The sequence below is a fragment of the Homalodisca vitripennis genome, chromosome 2 (assembly GCF_021130785.1).
Source record: "Homalodisca vitripennis isolate AUS2020 chromosome 2, UT_GWSS_2.1, whole genome shotgun sequence".
Lineage (NCBI taxonomy): Eukaryota > Metazoa > Arthropoda > Insecta > Hemiptera > Cicadellidae > Homalodisca > Homalodisca vitripennis.
The window spans coordinates 79726830-79747853 of record NC_060208.1 but is presented as its reverse complement, the minus strand read 5'-3'; positions in this window follow the sequence as shown (position 1 = coordinate 79747853).

Below are 21024 nucleotides of genomic sequence, written 5' to 3'. Positions count from 1 at the left end.
TAACTCTGCTAAAATCAATTTAACATTGTATAAAACATTTTATAAATAATTTTGTAGACTGTTTTACACGTTGGCGTCTTTAACTTTAACGGTTCCACATCAGGTTGTTCGTCATAATTGCAGAATACATTACATTTTATGATTGTATATTCATATATTGATCCAAAGTATCATTGATTGTCTGTCAGATATTTTCTGAGATCATCATTTGAAAAGAACTAGTCAAAATTAAATGTTATTAAGTTGCATCTTAGTCAGCACGAAAGCAATCATAGAGGAGTATTGTATATGTGTAGATAGATGTAAGAATACGTCTTGCAGTAATACACCCTCTATAATTTTGGGAATACATCTTGATTAAGTTTAAATGACCTGAAATGAATATGTTGATAAAGTTTACGGAAGAGTAACATCAATAATCCACGTATTGCTATGTTTCAAAAACATACTCCCATTTTCGTTTCAAGCGTTAAAAATGAACTGTTCTGGATTGATTGTCCCCATTTTGTTGAACTGAATTCGCCTTTGGGGAAGCTTTTCCCAACAAGAATTGTGTTTAGGCTTCAAAAAATCCATTAGAATAATTCCAAGATTAGATATTAGATTCAAGTAAACATGTAGATCACAGGAGTTCGGATCCACAGGCTGTAGATATTATTCAGCCTTTGTAATCTTGAGGTGATTCTATACTGCTTCTGAAAGTGCTTTGGTAAGATGGGGGGGGGGGGGGTAAAACGGGGGTCTAAAATTACGGTACAAGGGGTAGAAGCAACTATCGGCTACAACACAAAATACATATTTTGAACAACTCCCAAAATGATTCGCTCTCATATGGACAACAGGCTCCCTGAAATGCTAAAAAACACTCAATTTTCACTAAATTATAAGCTCGTTTAAAATTCTCTGGGTCACAGATCTACTGATGGGTTCCTACAAACGTAAAGAATTGACTGGCTGTGTTATTGCACTGACTAATATTATACATATATAACAAAATAAGCAATAATCACATTCTAGGCTGAGCGTAAGCGAAGCTTATTACTTGAGGGGCTGGAAAACATTAATAAAATAGGTAAATATATCTGAATAATTATTTTTGTTTAGTACTTAATACAAACTCGGTATACACCCTAATTTGAGGTAGAAGTAAATAGTAGAGGATAATCTAAAGAGCCAACAGAATGCTCTTAGTGGCTGATTAAAAATATTAAATAAAAATGCACAATAATCAAAATAGCAGCAAGAAATTTACTATTCGTAAATGTAGACAATAATGGACAACAGATTTTTTTTGAGGGAGAGGCAGGAAAAATGCAATTACGCACGCAGGTGGCCAGCCTGTAGTGTGGGACTCCCCTAAAAACGGGTTTACCCACTAAAAAACCTCCTCTACTCTTTAGGATTCTAACCTGGGATTGTTTATCGCATTACTTCAGGCTAGGCCTAAATTTGGCTTAAGCCCGTGGGGCTCGCTCCTTATCCAGCCGCTCGGTCAAGGGATCTGGGCTCACGGTCCAGATCGGGTTTCTTTTCCAGGAGGATGCCCCGGACGAACTGTGATAAACAATCCCAGTTCCCCTCATCCTCCATAATGTTTTCGCAGACCGTATCCACCGAAAAAACACCGAGTTTTCTTGTGGCCTCCAGGCGGGGCCTTTCCCAACGCGGACAGTGGAAGAAGGTGTGTTCCGTGTCGTCGAGAACGCCCGAGCAGTAGATGCAATCTGGTGAACCCGTCTTAGTACCATATTTATTCAAATCAAATACATGGTAACTAAGAAAAACGTATTTTTCTGATCTCATATTTTTTACACATGCACACATTTTAATACGATTTATGTTCACTTCAACACATATATTAACTTATAACTCAAAATTGATTGTAATAAGCAAATTAATAATCCCAGTTTTTACATCTTCAGTAACCTGCCCAATAATTCATAAGTATCCATAAATCCGATTACCTCCTATCCTCAAATCATACTTCGTTAGAAACAATAGTGTAATCACTAACAGGATACACAGTTGACAGGAAAATAAAATAGGCTACTAAATATTTTTAAAAGGCAGGGGTACTATTTTTAAGTACATTCGAAGGAGTACTTTCCTCGAAAAGTGCAGAATATGTACTATCATTATCTCAGCAAGTATCTCTCACACTGTTTAAAGACAGGGTAGGAGTACGCCGCAGTGCGTGTCACATAATAGGCATTCAAAATGTCAATAGTCAATAGTCAAGTATTTATTGCGGGGACAAATAGTACATTTGTATAGCAAACGTCAAGTATCTAATAATTTTGACACCCATGTTACATCGAACTCTCATTCATACATACATTTTGATACTCTCTCTGCTCTATTCATAGCCAATTTTTTACCCACCTCAATTCGAGAGCAAGTCTTCTGATTGTGCGGTCTCCCAGTTATATGACCATAAACTCGTTCACGCTATAAAAAGCGTTGGACACTAAACAGCGTTTCAAACGAGTTATACATTTTTTATGCGTAGATGAATTTTTAATTTCATCTGCAAGCTGTTGATGAGAGATGAACGTTGCCTGTGAGGGCAAACATTCATGAACTACCGTCCTGTGTCTCCTGGTTCGGTAGTTTTCTCTGCCTCTTGTCTCGTACGAGTGAACATCCCGTCCGTTGGTCAAGGTGCATTTAAACATACAATATGACGTTGTTTCTAAAATGTAGAGACTTGGCAGAGTCAACAGTTGCAATCTTTTGAAAACTGGCCTGCACGACTCTCTTAATTTTAATTTTGCAATGAAGCGTATCGCTCGTTTTTGAAGCTTGAACGCTCTTAAAAATTGGTTACTTGCACATGCACCCCGACAGCACTAGTTCATAGGTGAGATTGTGGATAGATCAAGCCATAATAAGCCGTCATCATAACCTGAATAGGGCAGTATTTAGCTAGAGACCTCAGAACATAAATGCCTGAGGCTAATTTGGAGCAAACGTAATCGATATGAAAATTCCATGTCAAACCTTGATCAAGGTAAATTCCAAGGAATTTCGAGGAATTTCGAGGAACTTTTCTAATATGGCCTCATCCAACACGATGGCCGGGCCATATTCGCAGTCTGTCGAGCGCAAAGAAAATTTTATAACATTGGATTTTGAAGAATTTGTTTTTAGATTGAGGCTATGAAAATGTTGCACACAACTGTTTACTGCAACAAAGGTGTTTTGTTCTAAAACTGATTTTGTTGTTTCATTAAAACATAGAGTCGTATCATCCGCATACTGCACGATTCTTCCGTGTGGTAGTGATGATTCTATGTCATTGACATAGAGCAGGAACAGAATAGGGCTGAGAATTGATCCTTGAGGGACTCCATAAATAATTTTCATTGAATTAGAAACATGGTTTGAAATTTGGACAACTTGAGATGTCAAGTCTACAGCGCATTTCATTAAGCTACCTTTGTTATTACGTCACTTGTTAAAACTTCGTATGATTGTAATACATTTTTGGACTCATTTATGTATTATTTCATTTTCTCGTAATTATAGTTACCCACAACAAAAATGTAAAAATATTAGCTAACGCTCAGCCAAATCCCGTTGAATTGTGTGTTGCTTGTATAAAAATGAAGTTTTATGCAAAGTACAAGTATATAGATTAGTTCTTTCTAAGATATCGTGCAGATAGATGGACAGATAGACATACAGACACACAGAATTACATTTTCCCAGCTTCTCGTGTGATAGGTTTCGCTGGCGCTCAACCTGAGAGTGTTATGAATTCCTTTTTAATCATTCTACTGGCTATCAATCAAAATGTAGTTAGAGTGTCATGTTTATTTATACGAAACCATAAATGCAAAGAGTAATCTCAATAAATATATAACATGTTTGTTACTAAAAATTAAACTATCAACAGTTACTAGTTGTGCGTTAAATAAAAATGTCTGGTCATTTATAAAAAAAAATTTAGTCATATAAAATATACAATAATTCTACAAGTTTCCAATAATAATAATAGCATTTTTATTAAGTTTTCATAAGTAAATTTATAGACTAGAAATGTTCAGTATACAGTTCAATAAATAATAAATAAAGAAACAACATCCAGGATAAATTTTAAAATTATTTTAGTATTTTGGTAAAACGTACCTTTATGAAATGTTTTGCAGCCTTAATTATAGACGTATTTTTGTTACTTGTTGAATTTATGTCTGATAGATACGGGGAAGTTTCAACGGGGGGGGAGGAGGGGTTGGCTTTTTCACTTTCATATTCTTTCATAACATAACCAAATTCTATATTTCATGCTGGACAATTTATAGCAATTGTATTTTTTATACAAACTCTACACCTCGAAGCAGTTTTTTTTTTTTTTTTTTGTATATAAGAAAATCAACCAAAACAAGCCTGCCAACACAGGAAAAATTGATGACCAGTTCTAAAGTTAAATATGATGTTGTCATCAAAACACTATTGTGAATATAAAATCAAGTTATTATTCAGAGAACGTGTCCACTTTTGCCTGTATGGCAGCGCGCCTGGAGACGAAACGTTCCACCCACTCAACACTTAAATGTTCTTATATTGCTGAAAAATAATTGAAGGCGCTCGGCCGATTCCGACGCCATTGTTCCGCTTCCGATAAATACACAATTGAACAATGAGTATTAATTTAATTTTGTTCAGCGGTTCCTCAGAAGATAGCAGCACCAACCAGAGTGTTTATAAATAAACAAACTACACTGATCTTTAACCAATTAAATAAGAAGTGCAAAAAATTCACGCTTTTACCTCCAGATAGCAGCAGTACAGAAAAACAAAATTAAAGATTGTATTACGTTCTTAGGGAAGATGCATTCTCTACTATATCAGAAGAAGAAGGATCTCTTACGCTGTCTCAAAGCTGTATTGACAATGAATAAAAATTATTTATTGGTATATCAATTACATGATTTGCCGGTAACTCTACGTCAACTACTATTTCACTAATAGCCTAAAATTTATAAAATCATACAGTACTTAAGTCCCACGCGTGCGCCACACAAACAAACAAACACACACACATCATTAATTGGATTAGTATACTTAAAAATGTATTAGACATTTTAAAAACTGTCTTTAATAGTAAACATTATAATCAGTTTTGTTGACCTAACCACAAAGTTATACTTTCTTGTGAATATAGTTTGTGATGGTTTCCCAAGTACGTAATACACCTGAGATGATGAACAGCAGTCGAAACAAAAGGATGTTTTGTAGAAACAAACTTCTTTCTTTTTCAAACGTACGTTAATTTGTTGTTACACAATGTGTTGTTGGGTATAAATATAAGATTATGTACAATACATAAATGAAAATGTAGTTTTTGAAAATTCAAATGTTGAATGTAAATGAAAAAAATCATCCTCCCGAATAATAGCTGCTCTGGTTCGAAATACTCTATAGCAAAAATTGAAATTGATTTTCTTATAAAAATTTCAGAAGTTTCATTTTTTGCGTTCAGTTAATTACAACTATTAGTTAACGCAAACGCACACTATGTGTAGTAACAAAATTTATCTAAATCTCAGTAAACGTCTTGGATAATCTCTTTGAACATCGCGGATTTTTTAGCAACATTTTCCCGATCAAAGTACATTAAAGCAAAACAATGACTGTAAAATAATAACCATTTTTAGACAAATCTTATTTTTTAGTCATATTACATAGATAAGTTACTTTTTAACTTAGGACGTTCTAATTGTAAAAAAATAGTATGTTTAGTTTATTCTTAATGTTCATGCGAACGTTAACTAATATAATGAAGTTATAATGTTTACTGGTTAAGTTGTAATAGCCTACTCTATTGCAAAGTTACACGGGATTTTACTTTAGTTATTTCAGTATTTCCATAATAATCAACTTGGAATACTAGTAATAATATAGCAGAGTAATCTATTAATTTACAATAGAGCTTTTACTCCAGAACCTTGTCTCTAATGGAATGTACAGCCCTTTGTATTGAGAACCTGATGAACTTATTTATTAGTTATTAGATTAATTAACTAATATAGGAAAAAATATTTAACTCTACCAGAATACTCTATAAATGGCACTAAGCTACTACTAGTGACTCATGTTAAAGATCTTGGCGTAATTTTTGACTCGGCTCTTACGTTTGAAAATCACCTTAATTTTATCATTAATGGATGCCATAGGATGTTGGGTTTTGTAATTAGAAACACGATGATTTTTCATTCAATTAATCCTATCATTAAACTATACAATGCATTCGTAAGAAGTAGGCTGGAGTATTGTGCAATAATTTGGACCCCTTATTCATTACATAGCATTGCTTCTTTGGAGCTAATTCAAAACAAGTTTCTAAGGTATTTATATTTTAAAAGATTTCATGTTTCTTGTGAGCGAAACCTGTCAACAACTGTCTTAAGAAGTATTTTTTCTTTTGAAACTTTGTTAACAAGACGAAACCGATCTATTATTTTATACATTTATAAAATTTTACATAACTTAGTTGATAGTTCTTTTTTAGTTGGTAAGGTTTTTCTGCATGTCCCAAGAAATAATCTGAGACCCTCTTTGTTTTTTTTTACACCACGTTGTAATACAGTGCAGTTTTATAATTTTTCATTTTTTAAAGGTATTAGGTTGTTAAACATGTATAAAAATGAATTGGATATATTTAATAATAATTTTAATTCATTTGTAAATAAGCTAAATATTATTTTTTAAACTTAAGGTAGTAACCTAGTTTTGTTAAAGTTTTAAATTGTTATTATGTATTGTATTATATTTTTATTTTTTCTCGTGCTGTAACAGAAACAGTTAATTTTTACTCAGCCTAATAATGATTTTGTAATTTAGTTTCTTCATATACGTACTTATAGTATATTATATTGTAAATAATTATTATTAACTTGTATTTTCAATATAGCTGTTTTGGGATAATGTTCCTGTAGCTATTGTACAAAATAAATAAATAAATAAATTAATTAATTAATTTTTGGGATTGCTAGAAAGGGGTTTAATAAACATTGTTTATAATATAATATATCAAACAAACTTGGCCTCATTGCTTCGTTATGTATGATATTTTACATGTTGGTATTGATTTGCTGCTGTTCTTATTGCCCTATTTAATATTTTATTTAAGTTCTTATATCCTGATGATGGCTAAACCGAATTGAGTTTTGTTTGTATGTCTTAATATATATATATATATATATATATATATATATATATATATATATATATATATATATATATATATTAAGACATACAAACAAAACTCAATTATATAAACTCAATTATATAAACTCAATTTATAAACAAGTAAACTTCGAGCCCAGTCTGCCGGATCGAAAGGTAAAACATTCTAAAATCAATAACAGTTTATAAATTAAATATTGATTAAATAAACCATTTAAATTGGACCAAATTGTTAATCTAAACCATTCTCGTATTCAAATGAAAACACACAAAAATGTCATCAAAATCGGTCCAGTCGATTAGGAGGAGTTCAGTCACATGCACACGAACACAAGAAATATATATATATATAGAAGAAGTTATTGCCCAATTTCAAATTTAGATTACACCAATGATCAATACACTATCTAATGCAATGAAAATAATACTAAACGTTGTTATAAAAACCAACTCAAAAAGCCGTAAATGTCTGTACATAAGGTAATCGGATTTGGTTGGATCGAAGGTAAATGAAAAGAGCCGAAAGAAGACGCTTTATGATCGAAATTGGTTTTCGTTGATACATTTTCTTGATCAGAGCACAAGGCAAACACCACAATAATACTGGAAATATCTTAGACAGAAAATTAATTTTAACAGACCGAATTTGATTCTTTATAACCTAATTAGTTTATCGAAATTCATCCATATAAATGAATAATTGTACTGAATAACTTATCAACTCCTAGCAAAAACCACGAAAGATAGAGGCAGGAAATATGGTACCTATCTTCATAATGTGCCCAAGAGGCTCACTAAGGAACGACTATCAATTATGTCAGGAGTATTTAGAATGTGATAGAAAAAGAATACGAGAATATAGTGTACTGTTTTTCAACAAGAAATTGTGAGTGAAGCTCCGGGCAACTGCTAGTTTAAACATAATTTTTGGACATAATATTGCGATAATTAAATATTTCGCGTCCTTTTGCTCTGTATGCCAGTCTGTATTTTAATTAAAATACTCATAACTCAGAAACGGTTTAAGTTACAGCGCTGTACGTTTTAATTCTTTATGTGTATCACTTTTAAAGAAACTGTGTTTTTATTTGCGATATTTCGATTTGATTTTCAACAAAGCTTCATGATCTATCTGGTTTTACAACAGAACCTTATGAAAATTCTGATTTTTAACAAAGCTTTGTGATCTATCTGGTTTTGAAACATAATCTTAAGATATCCTGATTTTCTAATAAAGCCTCGTGATCTATCTGGTTTTAAAACAGAACTCACGACAATTCTGATTTTTAACAAAGCTTCGTGATGTATCCGATTTTGCAACATAACCTTGTGATATTCTAATTTCGTAATAAAGCTTCGTGATCTATCTGGTTTTGCAATAGAACAAGAACTTGTTATCCATACGTTTTTTCATAAAACTCAAATTCATCTTAATTTCAAAACTATTGGGTTTTTATATGTTTGATTGAAGCTTTTGTATATCCTATGTTAGAAAAAATGCTACTAACGTATGAATAAGTTAGATGTTTACTAGAAACTAAAAACCAATAAGGCAAACAAATACTTACCAAGCTTATCGTAATATTTTTTGTAATAACAATTTAAACTAATTATGTAATTAATTCAAATTATGAAGTAATTTATGGACACATTAGATTTCACAATTAAATCTTTTTAAATACGAATATTCGTTTTTTTCGAAAATCTTTTAAATCTGAATCTCTTACTAGCACAGAATTTGAAACGTCACTATCCTGTAGGACGAAAGGTATTTTCATAGAATTATTTCCATCTTTCGTTCTTTCTTGATAATGAATGGTGTTACGAAATACCACAGCTTTTCAAACTGATATCCATACCTATTTGGATTTGCAACCCCCCCCCCAGCCAACAATTAACATAACTTAAATGAATGAAATACAGCATATTTTAAAGATTGTGGTATTTGATAATGTAGATCTTTATGTCTAAAAGGAGACAATATCAACTTAATGTTAATGTCAGATGTTAATAAATATCATCCATCTAGTTTTAAAACCAAATGGCACAATTAATGTTCTTGATGCTCGTACATGTAAAACACATGACTCCATAAATTACAACTTTATTTTACTGGTAAGATTGGGGTAATCACTGAAAGATTAGTTATTTACCATTTGCGTAATACAATTTCATTGCTTCGACTAATACAGATTTTCTTGATTGTGGCAACAAGGCAAACTGTAAATCGGCGTTGGAGATATAATTCACTTAAACCAGAAGTGCTCGTGCACAGGAAAGCTTACAAAAAGCGTGCGAAGCTGCGGGAACCAGTTAGTTTTTAATAACTAATAATAATGATTTCTTAGTTATCCTTTCTAGGATGCGGTCCCGAGCGTTATTTGCCGACCTATCCCGATCACATCCACTGAACTAACAACGCCACTCAGCTGTCCCTAGACTTATGCGGCTGGGAAACGAGGTTTCACCTCCATTAGACTGTTTTCGGTACTTCAGTCACGCCAGTTTCAGGAGGCAGGTTTCGTTCCATTCTCCTGAATGCTAACAGGCTGTGGGGCAGGTTTGAGAGATGGTGATGCCTCAGATTAAGATCCACGATAACTGTCTGACATCTGTTGTCTTATTTATTACCGATTGTTATCATTATATTTTTTAATTATTTATCTTATCTATTTATTAAAGTCTGTTGCTGGTCATCTTCGAATAATATTTATTGCTGTTATACTTTTTATTGTGTTATTTATCATATTTATAATGTTGTCATTTTTATGTTGTTTTAAAGATTGTTGTCTCCATTATCATTGTATTATTTATATATTAAAAAGTATCTATTGCCGGTCAACATCGAATTGTTATTTATTACAGCGCCGTTCTATATTATTTACCATATTTATTACTTCCACTGATCGCTATTTTTATTTTATTACTGTATATTACTGTATTTTTATTTACTATATTATCTGCTGCTATTGTTTTTATTTATTATTATTATTGTTATTACTATAATATTGGCTTGTTTTAGGTAGTATAAGTACAAATGCTAGGTACTATAGTTGTACCGTTCTGTTCCATGGACGCAATATTGTACCTTTCGTGTAATGGAGTTTTCCGTAAATAAATAAACAATCTTGATTCAGACTATGAGCGAATAAATAAATGTGTAATGTTAATATAATGGCTCGGTTATGTCTCTGTAACTTCCAATGCCAAAACAGATATGCCCCTAACTAAAATAGATATGATAGATACGAATATTTAACAAGTTATGTAAGCTGAATTATCTAAAGACTGCGATCCATGTTTCTGTGCCAATATCAAGCAGAGTAGCCTTCACAGAAGTTGTGTGTGTCTGTAACACGTGACGTAACTTATCACAAACTGTGACCTGCGATCCATGTTTCTGTGCCAATATCAAGCAGAGTAGCCTTCACAGAAGTTGTGTGTCTGTAACACGTGACGTAACTTATCACAAACTGTGACCTGCGATCCATGTTTCTGTGCCAATATCAAGCAGAGTAGCCTTCACAGAAGTTGTGTGTCTGTAACACGTGACGTAACTTATCACAAACTGTGACCTGCGATCCATGTTTCTGTGCCAATATCAAGCAGAGTAGCCTTCACAGAAGTTGTGTGTCTGTAACACGTGACGTAACTTATCACAAACTGTGACCTGCGATCCATGTTTCTGTGCCAATATCAAGCAGAGTAGCCTTCACAGAAGTTGTGTGTCTGTAACACGTGACGTAACTTATCACAAACTGTGACCTGCGATCCATGTTTCTGTGCCAATATCAAGCAGAGTAGCCTTCACAGAAGTTGTGTGTCTGTAACACGTGACGTAACTTATCACAAACTGTGACCTGCGATCCATGTTTCTGTGCCAATATCAAGCAGAGTAGCCTTCACAGAAGTTGTGTGTCTGTAACACGTAACGTAACCTATCACAAACTGTGACCTGCGATCCATGTTTCTGTGCCAATATCAAGCAGAGTAGCCTTCACAGAAGTTGTGTGTCTGTAACACGTAACGTAACCTATCACAAACTGTGACCTGCGATCCATGTTTCTGTGCCAATATCAAGCAGAGTAGCCTTCACAGAAGTTGTATGTCTGTAACACGTGACGTAACCTATCACAAACTGTGACCTGCGATCCATGTTTCTGTGCCAATATCAAGCAGAGTAGCCTTCACAGAAGTTGTGTGTCTGTAACACGTAACGTAACCTATCACAAACTGTGACCTGCGATTCTGTTTATGATTATTATTCTATGATTAAAGTTTATTTTTGAGTATGGATGATTTGAGGAGATAACTGGATTATGGGCTTTGCTATTATAAGTGTTACAATAGAACAAACACGACCTTTCGAGGACTGTATCTATCTTCTTCTGCAGGTGTCAAATACTTAAAGATAAGATTAAGCGTAAAAAGTAAACATACTAATAAATGGCGACGTAAAAACTTAATAAAATCATTTTCGTCACACACACACACACACACACACACACACACACACACACACACACACACACACACACACACACACACACACACACACACACACACACACACACACACACACACACACACACACATACACACACACACACATACACACACACACACACACACACACACACACACACACGCACACGCACGCACGCACGCACGCACGCACGCACATAAAAAGGTACCAAAATTCATGTCGGGAGAAGTACAAACTATAAAGCACTATGTCGAAGATGATATGCCCACCACAACATGCAGGGAAAATTTTGTGTGCTTATTTTGTGTTTTAGTATTTTATACCTGAAACAAGTAATAAAATTGTCATCGAAATATCGCGTTAAAAAAATTATAAATCAAGATTATGCCCCACCATGTGTTATGAAACTTCGCTGAGGTTCACTTCAAACAATCAATGTTAGCGATAAACAATCAAACGGAAAAGAAATTCTATATTTCCCGGTAAACAAAGGAGGAATTGTGTCGGTCTACTGAGCGGTAAGCTTCAATGAAGCTCAGCCAAATTACATGGATGGATATACACTATCGTAAAACCCATTCTTTAATGTGAAAAAACGACGATTCATGCAAACTTTCAAATTTTTTTCTCAAAATATCTTGCCACACGACACATTAACATTTTTGTTCATTTATTGAGTTTCATTTCAGTGTTTAATTAATGAATGTCTACACAGAAAATGAAAATAAAATGTTGCGTTTGGATAGTTAGGCTACACCAGATGTGTTAATATGTATCATGTTACAAACTCTTATGAGTGTACTGAGTTTGTTTACAAATCTATATATTCTGGTATTTTTCATTACCATAATGGTTAACCATGAGACCAATATAAAAATATTCACTAACACTTAGCCAAATTCCATGGAGTGACTTGCACTATCATTGAACCTAGTGTTCCTTATATAGAAATGAAGCTTCATGCACAATTTCGCCTATAGTTCGTTTTCGAGATTTCGTGCGGGCAGACAGACAAACCAAAATAAAACTTTTTGATGCCTTCACTAACGCTCAGCCAATGACACTTAACGATAGTAACATTCCAGTCATTTAGGCCAATCCTAACACAGTCCATTGCTAAGTAGAAAGTTCAATTTCTGCTAGCCTGCTACAATTTGAGATTGATCTTGCAATGTTCTACCAGTTCTACCATAACAAAGTCCAAATTTATCAAGTGGTGTATTCACTCATTATAGATACCAGGATATTGATACGTTATATATTAGTTAACTGCTGTTTTATTATTAATTGATTTCTTGTCACTACTGACAGGTTATGCCCCGAAGTTGCAATAACCTTCTAGGAATTACCTCAGGAGATACCTGAACAAATACTCAGTGACTAAGCATATTTGAAAAATAATCTCAAAACATGCAAGAAAAAGTCACAATGAAAAATAAAATATTATAAGTATAAATTTATAGTAACCGAGTTAATAACTGTTCTAAGTTTAATAACGTCATATTAATGCTCACCCCTACATCCATCTGAAAATTCAATTTCAAAGTCTAAGATATATTTAAGACCTTGGGCTTAATTTGTTTCATACAACTCTTATAAGTTGAACAGTTTATTATATCACAGTCCGAATTGCCACGTTAGTAACTGTAGCCAAAATGAATAGTTCAATGAATAGATAAAAAAATGTAGATAATTTCACTTAATAATGTGATAAAACTTATCACTTATCCCCTCACCCAGTGTATGTGGAGACTATTATAATTAATTAGCTAGAGCGGAAGAAGAAATCAACAGGAAGCTATAAATTATAAGATGCAGCTGATCTATACGTTATTATCGTATCAGAAATTCAGTGAAGGATTTATATATTATAAATTAATTCCGGGAAGTGATAAAATTATACAATTGCTATGGCAGCAATGCAAGAGTTAGTTTTTCTCAGAATATTTTGAACGTTGTTCTTCCATGCAAATTTGTTATCAAGAAATATTTCCAGATATTCACATTTATCTGATAGTTCTATTAGTGCACACTAATACGATGCGAGAATGGTTATAATGTCAGTTTTTTTATTCATTTATTATTTGATGCGGATATTAATTTTAATTAATTCTAAAATAAACCACTTATCTTCACGTTAGTATTATTTAATCACTTGGATATATCGTGCCTTGTCAACTACTTATAATTTTTGATTACCCAAATCATACAGTGTTTGAAAAGTATGGGTACGGCTTAATATTTAAAAAAAACCATAGGAGATAACATTTATAAACTTTGCACAGTGTCATATGGCTATGTAAACTATTTTTTCTTGCTATTACCATGACATGCCAACCATGGGGGGACGGCCCACAGAGGAAAACATGGAAATCTTAAATTGAAGCATGGGTCGAGTGATACCTCATTTGAAAGAGCTCACTTAGTAGAGTTGAATGCCGCAAACCGCATCTCAAAAGGTTTATCCAATCAGAAATGGTGGGTTGTTTTAGGTACACATTGTGAAGTACATTATGCGCTGCCATTTCTGACTGGATCGTCGTATTCTGATGCGGTTGGCGGCGTTTCACTCTACTAACCAATGTGTTTTCACTGACTTTTTTTAATTAGCAAATTATGTCAAAAATTTATAACACAATAAATAAAAACTGTGTTATACATGGGTATTTATTGTGTTATAAATTTATGACATAATTTGCTAATTAAAAAAAGTCAGTGAAAACACATTGGTTAGTAGAGTGAAACGCCGCCAACCGCATCAGAATACGACGATCCAGTCAGAAATGGCAGCGCATAATGTACTTCACAATGTGTACCTAAAACAACCCACCATTTCTGATTGGATAAACCTTTTGAGATGCGGTTTGCGGCATTCAACTCTAATAAGTGAGCTCTTTCAAATGAGGTATCACTCGACCCATGCTTCAATTTAAGATTTCCATGTTTTCCTCTGTGGGCCGTCCCCCCATGGTTGGCATGTCATGGTAATAGCAAGAAAAAATAGTTTACATAGCCATATGACACTGTGCAAAGTTTATAGATGTTATCTCCTATGGTTTTTTAAAATATTAAGCCGTACCCATACTTTTCAAACACCTTGTATATTGTGCATAGAATAGTTAAGGTACATAAAATTATTTATTTTATTACTAAATTTAACTATTTTAAAATTAAACTACAAAGAATTTTAAAAATAAAAATATGACATAACCTCTAAACACGACTTGCTATTTAATTCTTGTAATAATATATACAATTTATTCAGATTGTGAGTCAGTTAATAATTTACATAGAATTGTTGTAAGGTATCTCCGTAAGTTCCACCACCATCTTTTTCTAGGAGTAATTTTCCGTACTCGCCGTCTATTGTCCGAATAATACACCTGTACTGCTTACTGCTTATTTTGGTTGTTTTTATCCGCACTTGATTTATAGTCTTCTCATTTTGGGACATTTTGGGACATGAGTGTGGAGGAACCAGTCGCCGCTTTAAACTTCAGAATAGAGAATCCATTTGGATTGCAAGGAAGGCACTCGTGGAAAGGAACTTTTCACAGGAATAATATATTGACATTTCCTTCCTTGTACATATTTTAGCTGTCAATTTTTTTATAAATATTTTCCCCAATACAACACCTCACTACACCAAAAGAAATCCTCTTACCCAGCAGGTCCCAGCTCACAAAACCTCATTTTTTTAGTGTAAATGCTAATTTTCATGCATTAAATTGTTCAATAAGCTGCCACAGTCCGTGTAAGGAATAGTAAATATTGAAAAAAATAAACATAAAAGGAATGCTAGTTGAAAAAGAATATAATACTGTAAATGACTTTTTAGAAGACAGTATCTAAGTTATGTTTAATATTAACTCAATTATTATTATCATGTTGACTGTATAATATTTTTGCTTTAGACATTATAGTATTAATTGACTCTTGTAACGCATGTACATATGTTTACGATAATAAATCATTTTGATTGATTAATAGACACGTTCCTTCTCACCTTCCTAGAGCTCTCTAAAGAAACCTAATATTCTCTTTGCTCGTGGACTATCAAGTTTCAGATTCTCCACGTATACCAACTTCCACGTGCATAATACTAACAAGGCATTATCAAATTATTTTCATTTCTTCAACTTATATAGCCACTTGTGGACATATCTTCTACAATCATATTGATGATTTATCAACCACCAATGAGAGTACGTTCTTTTTGGCTGGCGTAGGCTTAGTAAAAGAGTGGTACCAGAGGATGCTGGATGCTGAAACCGCTCAATACTTCAAATTCTAAAAAGAGTGCGTTTCAGGTTCAAATGTTCAAATGGGTTCGGCTGTGTCGGTACAACGGAAAAGGTCCAGTGTGATTCGAGAGCCTAAACATGTTTTGTAAATTATCCTGAAAATTAGGTAACCTCAATTAGTAATAATTCGCTAACTAAGTAAATATTAGGTAGTTAATAATTTTACTTTGTCTTGCTTCAGATGTCTTAATACAATCTTTTTTAAATATATTGCATCAACTATGTTTCACTAAATATATTTATAGATATATCTAGATAAGTCTTTAAAAATATTCAATATATTATAATAACAACGAAGTGGAGAGCTTGAAAACGTTGTAATCGAATTATGAACGATAAGGGGGACTCGGTTACTTTATACGCGAGAGAAGCGCGGAAGGCACGGACACATGCTGGGCGCGGAGAGGCGGCGATCAGGGGTCACGCAGAATCACACCCGCCCAGCCCGCCCTCACGCCACTCTGTCACTTTGCTTGAATTACTCATTCTGAACTGGTACTTGTTGAGTTCGTTCTCAAGATATCGTATGGACGGAGAGACAGACAGAAAATGAAATATTTCCCTGTGTGTGATTTGTTATTATTAAATGCATCTCACATACTCTATTCCTTATTTCATTTATATTTTCAGTATTTTTTTTATTATTATTATTTCGTATCACCTTCAGTATATTGTATTTAATTTCCAATACCAACTCAATCTGCAGTAGTGGCCATTCTTAACTTAACACTACGTTACTCATGGAGACCCGTATGTACATTATGTGTCTATAAATAGCATATAATAAGTTAATACATATATGAGCCTTGGCAGTTCCAAGAAAGAGTTGTACTTCAGGAAAGTGCGCGCATAAAAAAGTAATATTGTAATAACAAGTCTCCTATCTACAGTATAGCGCAACAGTATCGTAATAATCGTAATAATATAGTAAATAATCGTAATATAGGGATAGTTAAAAAGATTATTTAATAGTACAATATAAATTATATATAACGTTACTTACCTCAATATAAGTATTTCAAGACTATCTATAAGATTATTATAAAGCGAGGTTTTGTTTATGGTACCTGGGGCTGTAGCAAACCGTAATTTTTGTACCTTTTTGTATTCCGCTCTGCGCAAGATGGGCTATATGTACAGAGTTTCTACATGTGTAAAAAATGTTTTCTTATGAGATTTAGGTTTAATTTTTGACAAATTATGTGAATCCGAGCTATAAGCGTCAATGGTGTGGTCAGTACAAAGGCCTACTTTTAAAATATAAAAAATATAATACGTTACTTACCTCAATATAATTATTTCAAGACTATCTATATAGTGTGTCCCATAACTCTCTGAACAAAGGTAGACCAAGGTATTTTTCAGGTCAAGACAAACATATTTCACCATATGAACATGTGTCTCCGATGCTTAGTTCCCTATACTGCTGTATGTATGTATGTCTTGTTTAAAAAAAAAAAAATAATATCTCAAAAACCAAGAAATTAAATTGTACCAAATTTTGGTAAAATGCTTCTGATAGAAAGGCCAGTTACTGAAAAATATAATAAAATTATCTTTTGTACTTTCAAAATGGCAGCCATAAAAACTTTTAAATTTTGAATATTTAAAAAAAACCAGCAGTTTTTCTTATGAACTACAGGAATAACAGGTTTTAGAGGAAATAGTATCAGAAATATAATGAAAACAATATTATTTAAATCAAATCGAATAATACATCATTGATTTAGAGCAGATTTAGTGTGAAAAGACATGGCCCTGCTTTGAGAGCAGCTGTTTGGCAGAACCTGAATGGGCGCTATGTATTGTTACAGTAAATCTGCTATAAATAAGTTATTCGATTTAAATAATATTGGTGTAATTAGATTTGTGATAATATCCTCTAAGAACTGTTGTTCATGTAGTTCTTGAGAGACACTGTTGGTTAAGATATTAGTAATCTAACAGTTTTAATGGTTGCCATTTTGAAAATACTAAAGATAATTCCATGACAATGTTTTTGGTAAATGGCCTTGTTATCATAATCATTTCAACCAAATTTGATATAATTGAACTTATTAGTTTTTAAGATATTAATTTTTTTAATAAAAATACATACAGATGGGAAATTAAGAATTAGAGACCCATGTTCATATGGTGAAATATGTTTGTCTTGACCTGAGCAATAACTTGGTATACCTTTGTCCAGAGAGTTAAGGGACATTCTATATAAGTAACCTATATACCAAAGTAATCTATAAGAAAAACAATATCCCTTCTATCAAACATTTCCAAAAATACCACTAATCTTTGGAGGCTCTTTCGATAGTTTGTTTAGTCCACACAATTTCCTGAACAAATTAACTTCACCAGGCACTGCTAATAAATAACTAGAAGAGACAAAAGATAACCTTTCCTAGCTCACTTACCAAGAATTACACCCATAACCTCAGAACAACATATTACTTGAGAAATCCTTCGTAAACATTGCATTGCTGCCTTCACACCCACATTACAAATCTTACAATAAAAATTATTAGAACATAACATTCGAGAAAATTATTTCTCTCTCAAATATTTTTTAGTCCTTATCATTTGTCGATTATATGATCAGATAAGAAAATAACCTGATAATAAAATCATCAGTTACATAATACTTGGTTTTATCAATGGTTTTAACATCTTGTGAATAGGTTTTAAATATGCAAAACTATATCATCACTTATCTTGGATGGAAGAATACTTAAAACAGTCGCAAGAATAGTTATCCTGCAACAACAAAACAAAAACAAAACACAACAAGGTGATGGCTATTCTATAACATCTAACTGAATCTTCAAAGCCCGATCTTAAAGCATTAATATTACAGGTTGACACACTGTAAATATTATTCTAAACAAACTCTTATAGAATGGAATAGAATAGAATATAAAAATGATTTTTTCCAAAAACATATACACCTATATACAGTTGATAAATTTACAAGTTGATAAGTTACCCGTTTACTATACTTACTAAGCGGCAATAAAATAAAACAGTTTAATTTTTAAGGCAGTAGTTCCATAAATATTATTTATATAATTTAGGTAAGAGTTATTAAACTATATATTACAGATAAACATATAGTCTACAATGGAAATTAGCCTACATGGGCAAGCGTCTGTGCATAGGCTAGAGTAAGTTTAATGTTATCTAGATGTCGAAAAAGTGTTATTGTTACTGTTACGTGTCGGTGTGCTTTAAGGCATAAAATGTAGAAATATTTAGTTGTGTGATGAAGGAGACAGCACAATTATTTTGTCTATCGAAATAATGTCAAATTTTTTCTGTATGATTGTATTTCTGTCTATTTGTCCGTACAGAATTAAATGAGCTACGTATATTTGAAATTTTGCATGCCACCTTACCGAAGCTTAATACGCAACACTTGGTATGGCGCACTACTACCTTATAATATTGTAACCTTGCACAATCCATACACACTGTTGACAAGGCTATTTTTGAAATCCAATAGTTTACGCAGTCTTATCATACTGAACTTCTTATCTGAACTGAAGTTCAGTACGCTAAGGCCATTAACACACGCTCTGCATTTGCATATCTCTTGGCTAACAACCTTTGATATTGCGGGAAACATAAAAAATGTAATCTCTGTTACTTTGAAGATCGAGTTATGATAAATATCCGCTAACATATTTTCTTCTATGTACGTGAAGTTGTTGGGTTAGTAACTCTTTCATTTAGTGAAAGCAGTTTTACATATATCTCTATCTGTCCATAAAAATTTAACATGTTTGTTAGTATCCTTCATAATTATAGTTAGCGAATGTGTGACGTTTGCATAGTTATTAATATATTTTCTATAGAATCTATACATTTCTGGGAACTTGGCTAATAGTTGAAGGTCTGCAGTACTTCTGCGAGATGCTATGAAATGTTACGAAATATAGTGTCCAAGAATATCAATTATCTAAAATGAAATATACATTTTGTGATGTTTAGTTTTATTTTAGCTAAGCTGATATCATCAAAAACAATGATATAAAACTATATATATATATTTTTTTTTTCGATTGCTTTATATGTCTGTCCGGCTGGTAAAACTATGTTAGTAGATATGAATATGGCGGTACTAGACCAGTTTTGGGACAGTCAGATAATCAATGTAAAATACTGTTCAATGTACCGAACACGAATTGACATGCAAAATTACGTTAAGTAGAACATAAAACACAAAACTCACGTTCATATTACGTTCGTGTTGTCAAAATTTTACGTTCAGAACGTAACATGAACGTGAGTTTTGTGTTTTATGTTTTACTTAACGTAATTTTGCATGTCAATTCGTGTTAGGTACATTGAACAGTATTTTACATTGATTATCTGACTGTCCCAAAAGTAGTCTAGTACCGCCATATTCATATCTACTTATGTTGTCAAGGTGTACTATTGCTTAAGAGTACTACTGTTTTGTAGGACTGTAACGATATTCAATTACTAAAGGTTTGAGCTTTCAGCTACACCCATAGGTATCTAGATAGTTTTTGCTTAAGTTCTTACTGAGAGCAAATGTCTCGAGCCCTGTTCGACAATAAATTGATAAAAGGCCATTTTTGCATTAAGCTCGATTGCCATAAATAGTATTTAGGCGTTATTGACTGAGATTGATTGAGGGTACAGGATAGTTGTCTTGCAACAAGTCGTTTTATGAATTCTTATTAGATTTTATAATATAAAAATATTGGTGATCTGTACTCTGTGGAATCACGACTTAATTCCATAATGTTGCTCTGAATTATTTTTTTGTGTTGATATAAGTAATTTCTTGTAATCGATGGTTGTAATTTTTTCTAAAATGTTCACCCAATTCATGTGTTCATGTGAAAGTAGGTGTAATAAATACTAATTAAAAATATAGTTTAGAGAGAAATTCGATACGTTAAATGATAAAGATTGCCACACTTTTTAACAATTTAATAATTACTGTTCTATTTTAAATTTGTATGGGAATATTGAGAAATTATATAAAACGAGTAATTGTCGTGTATATTTTGATTAGAGACA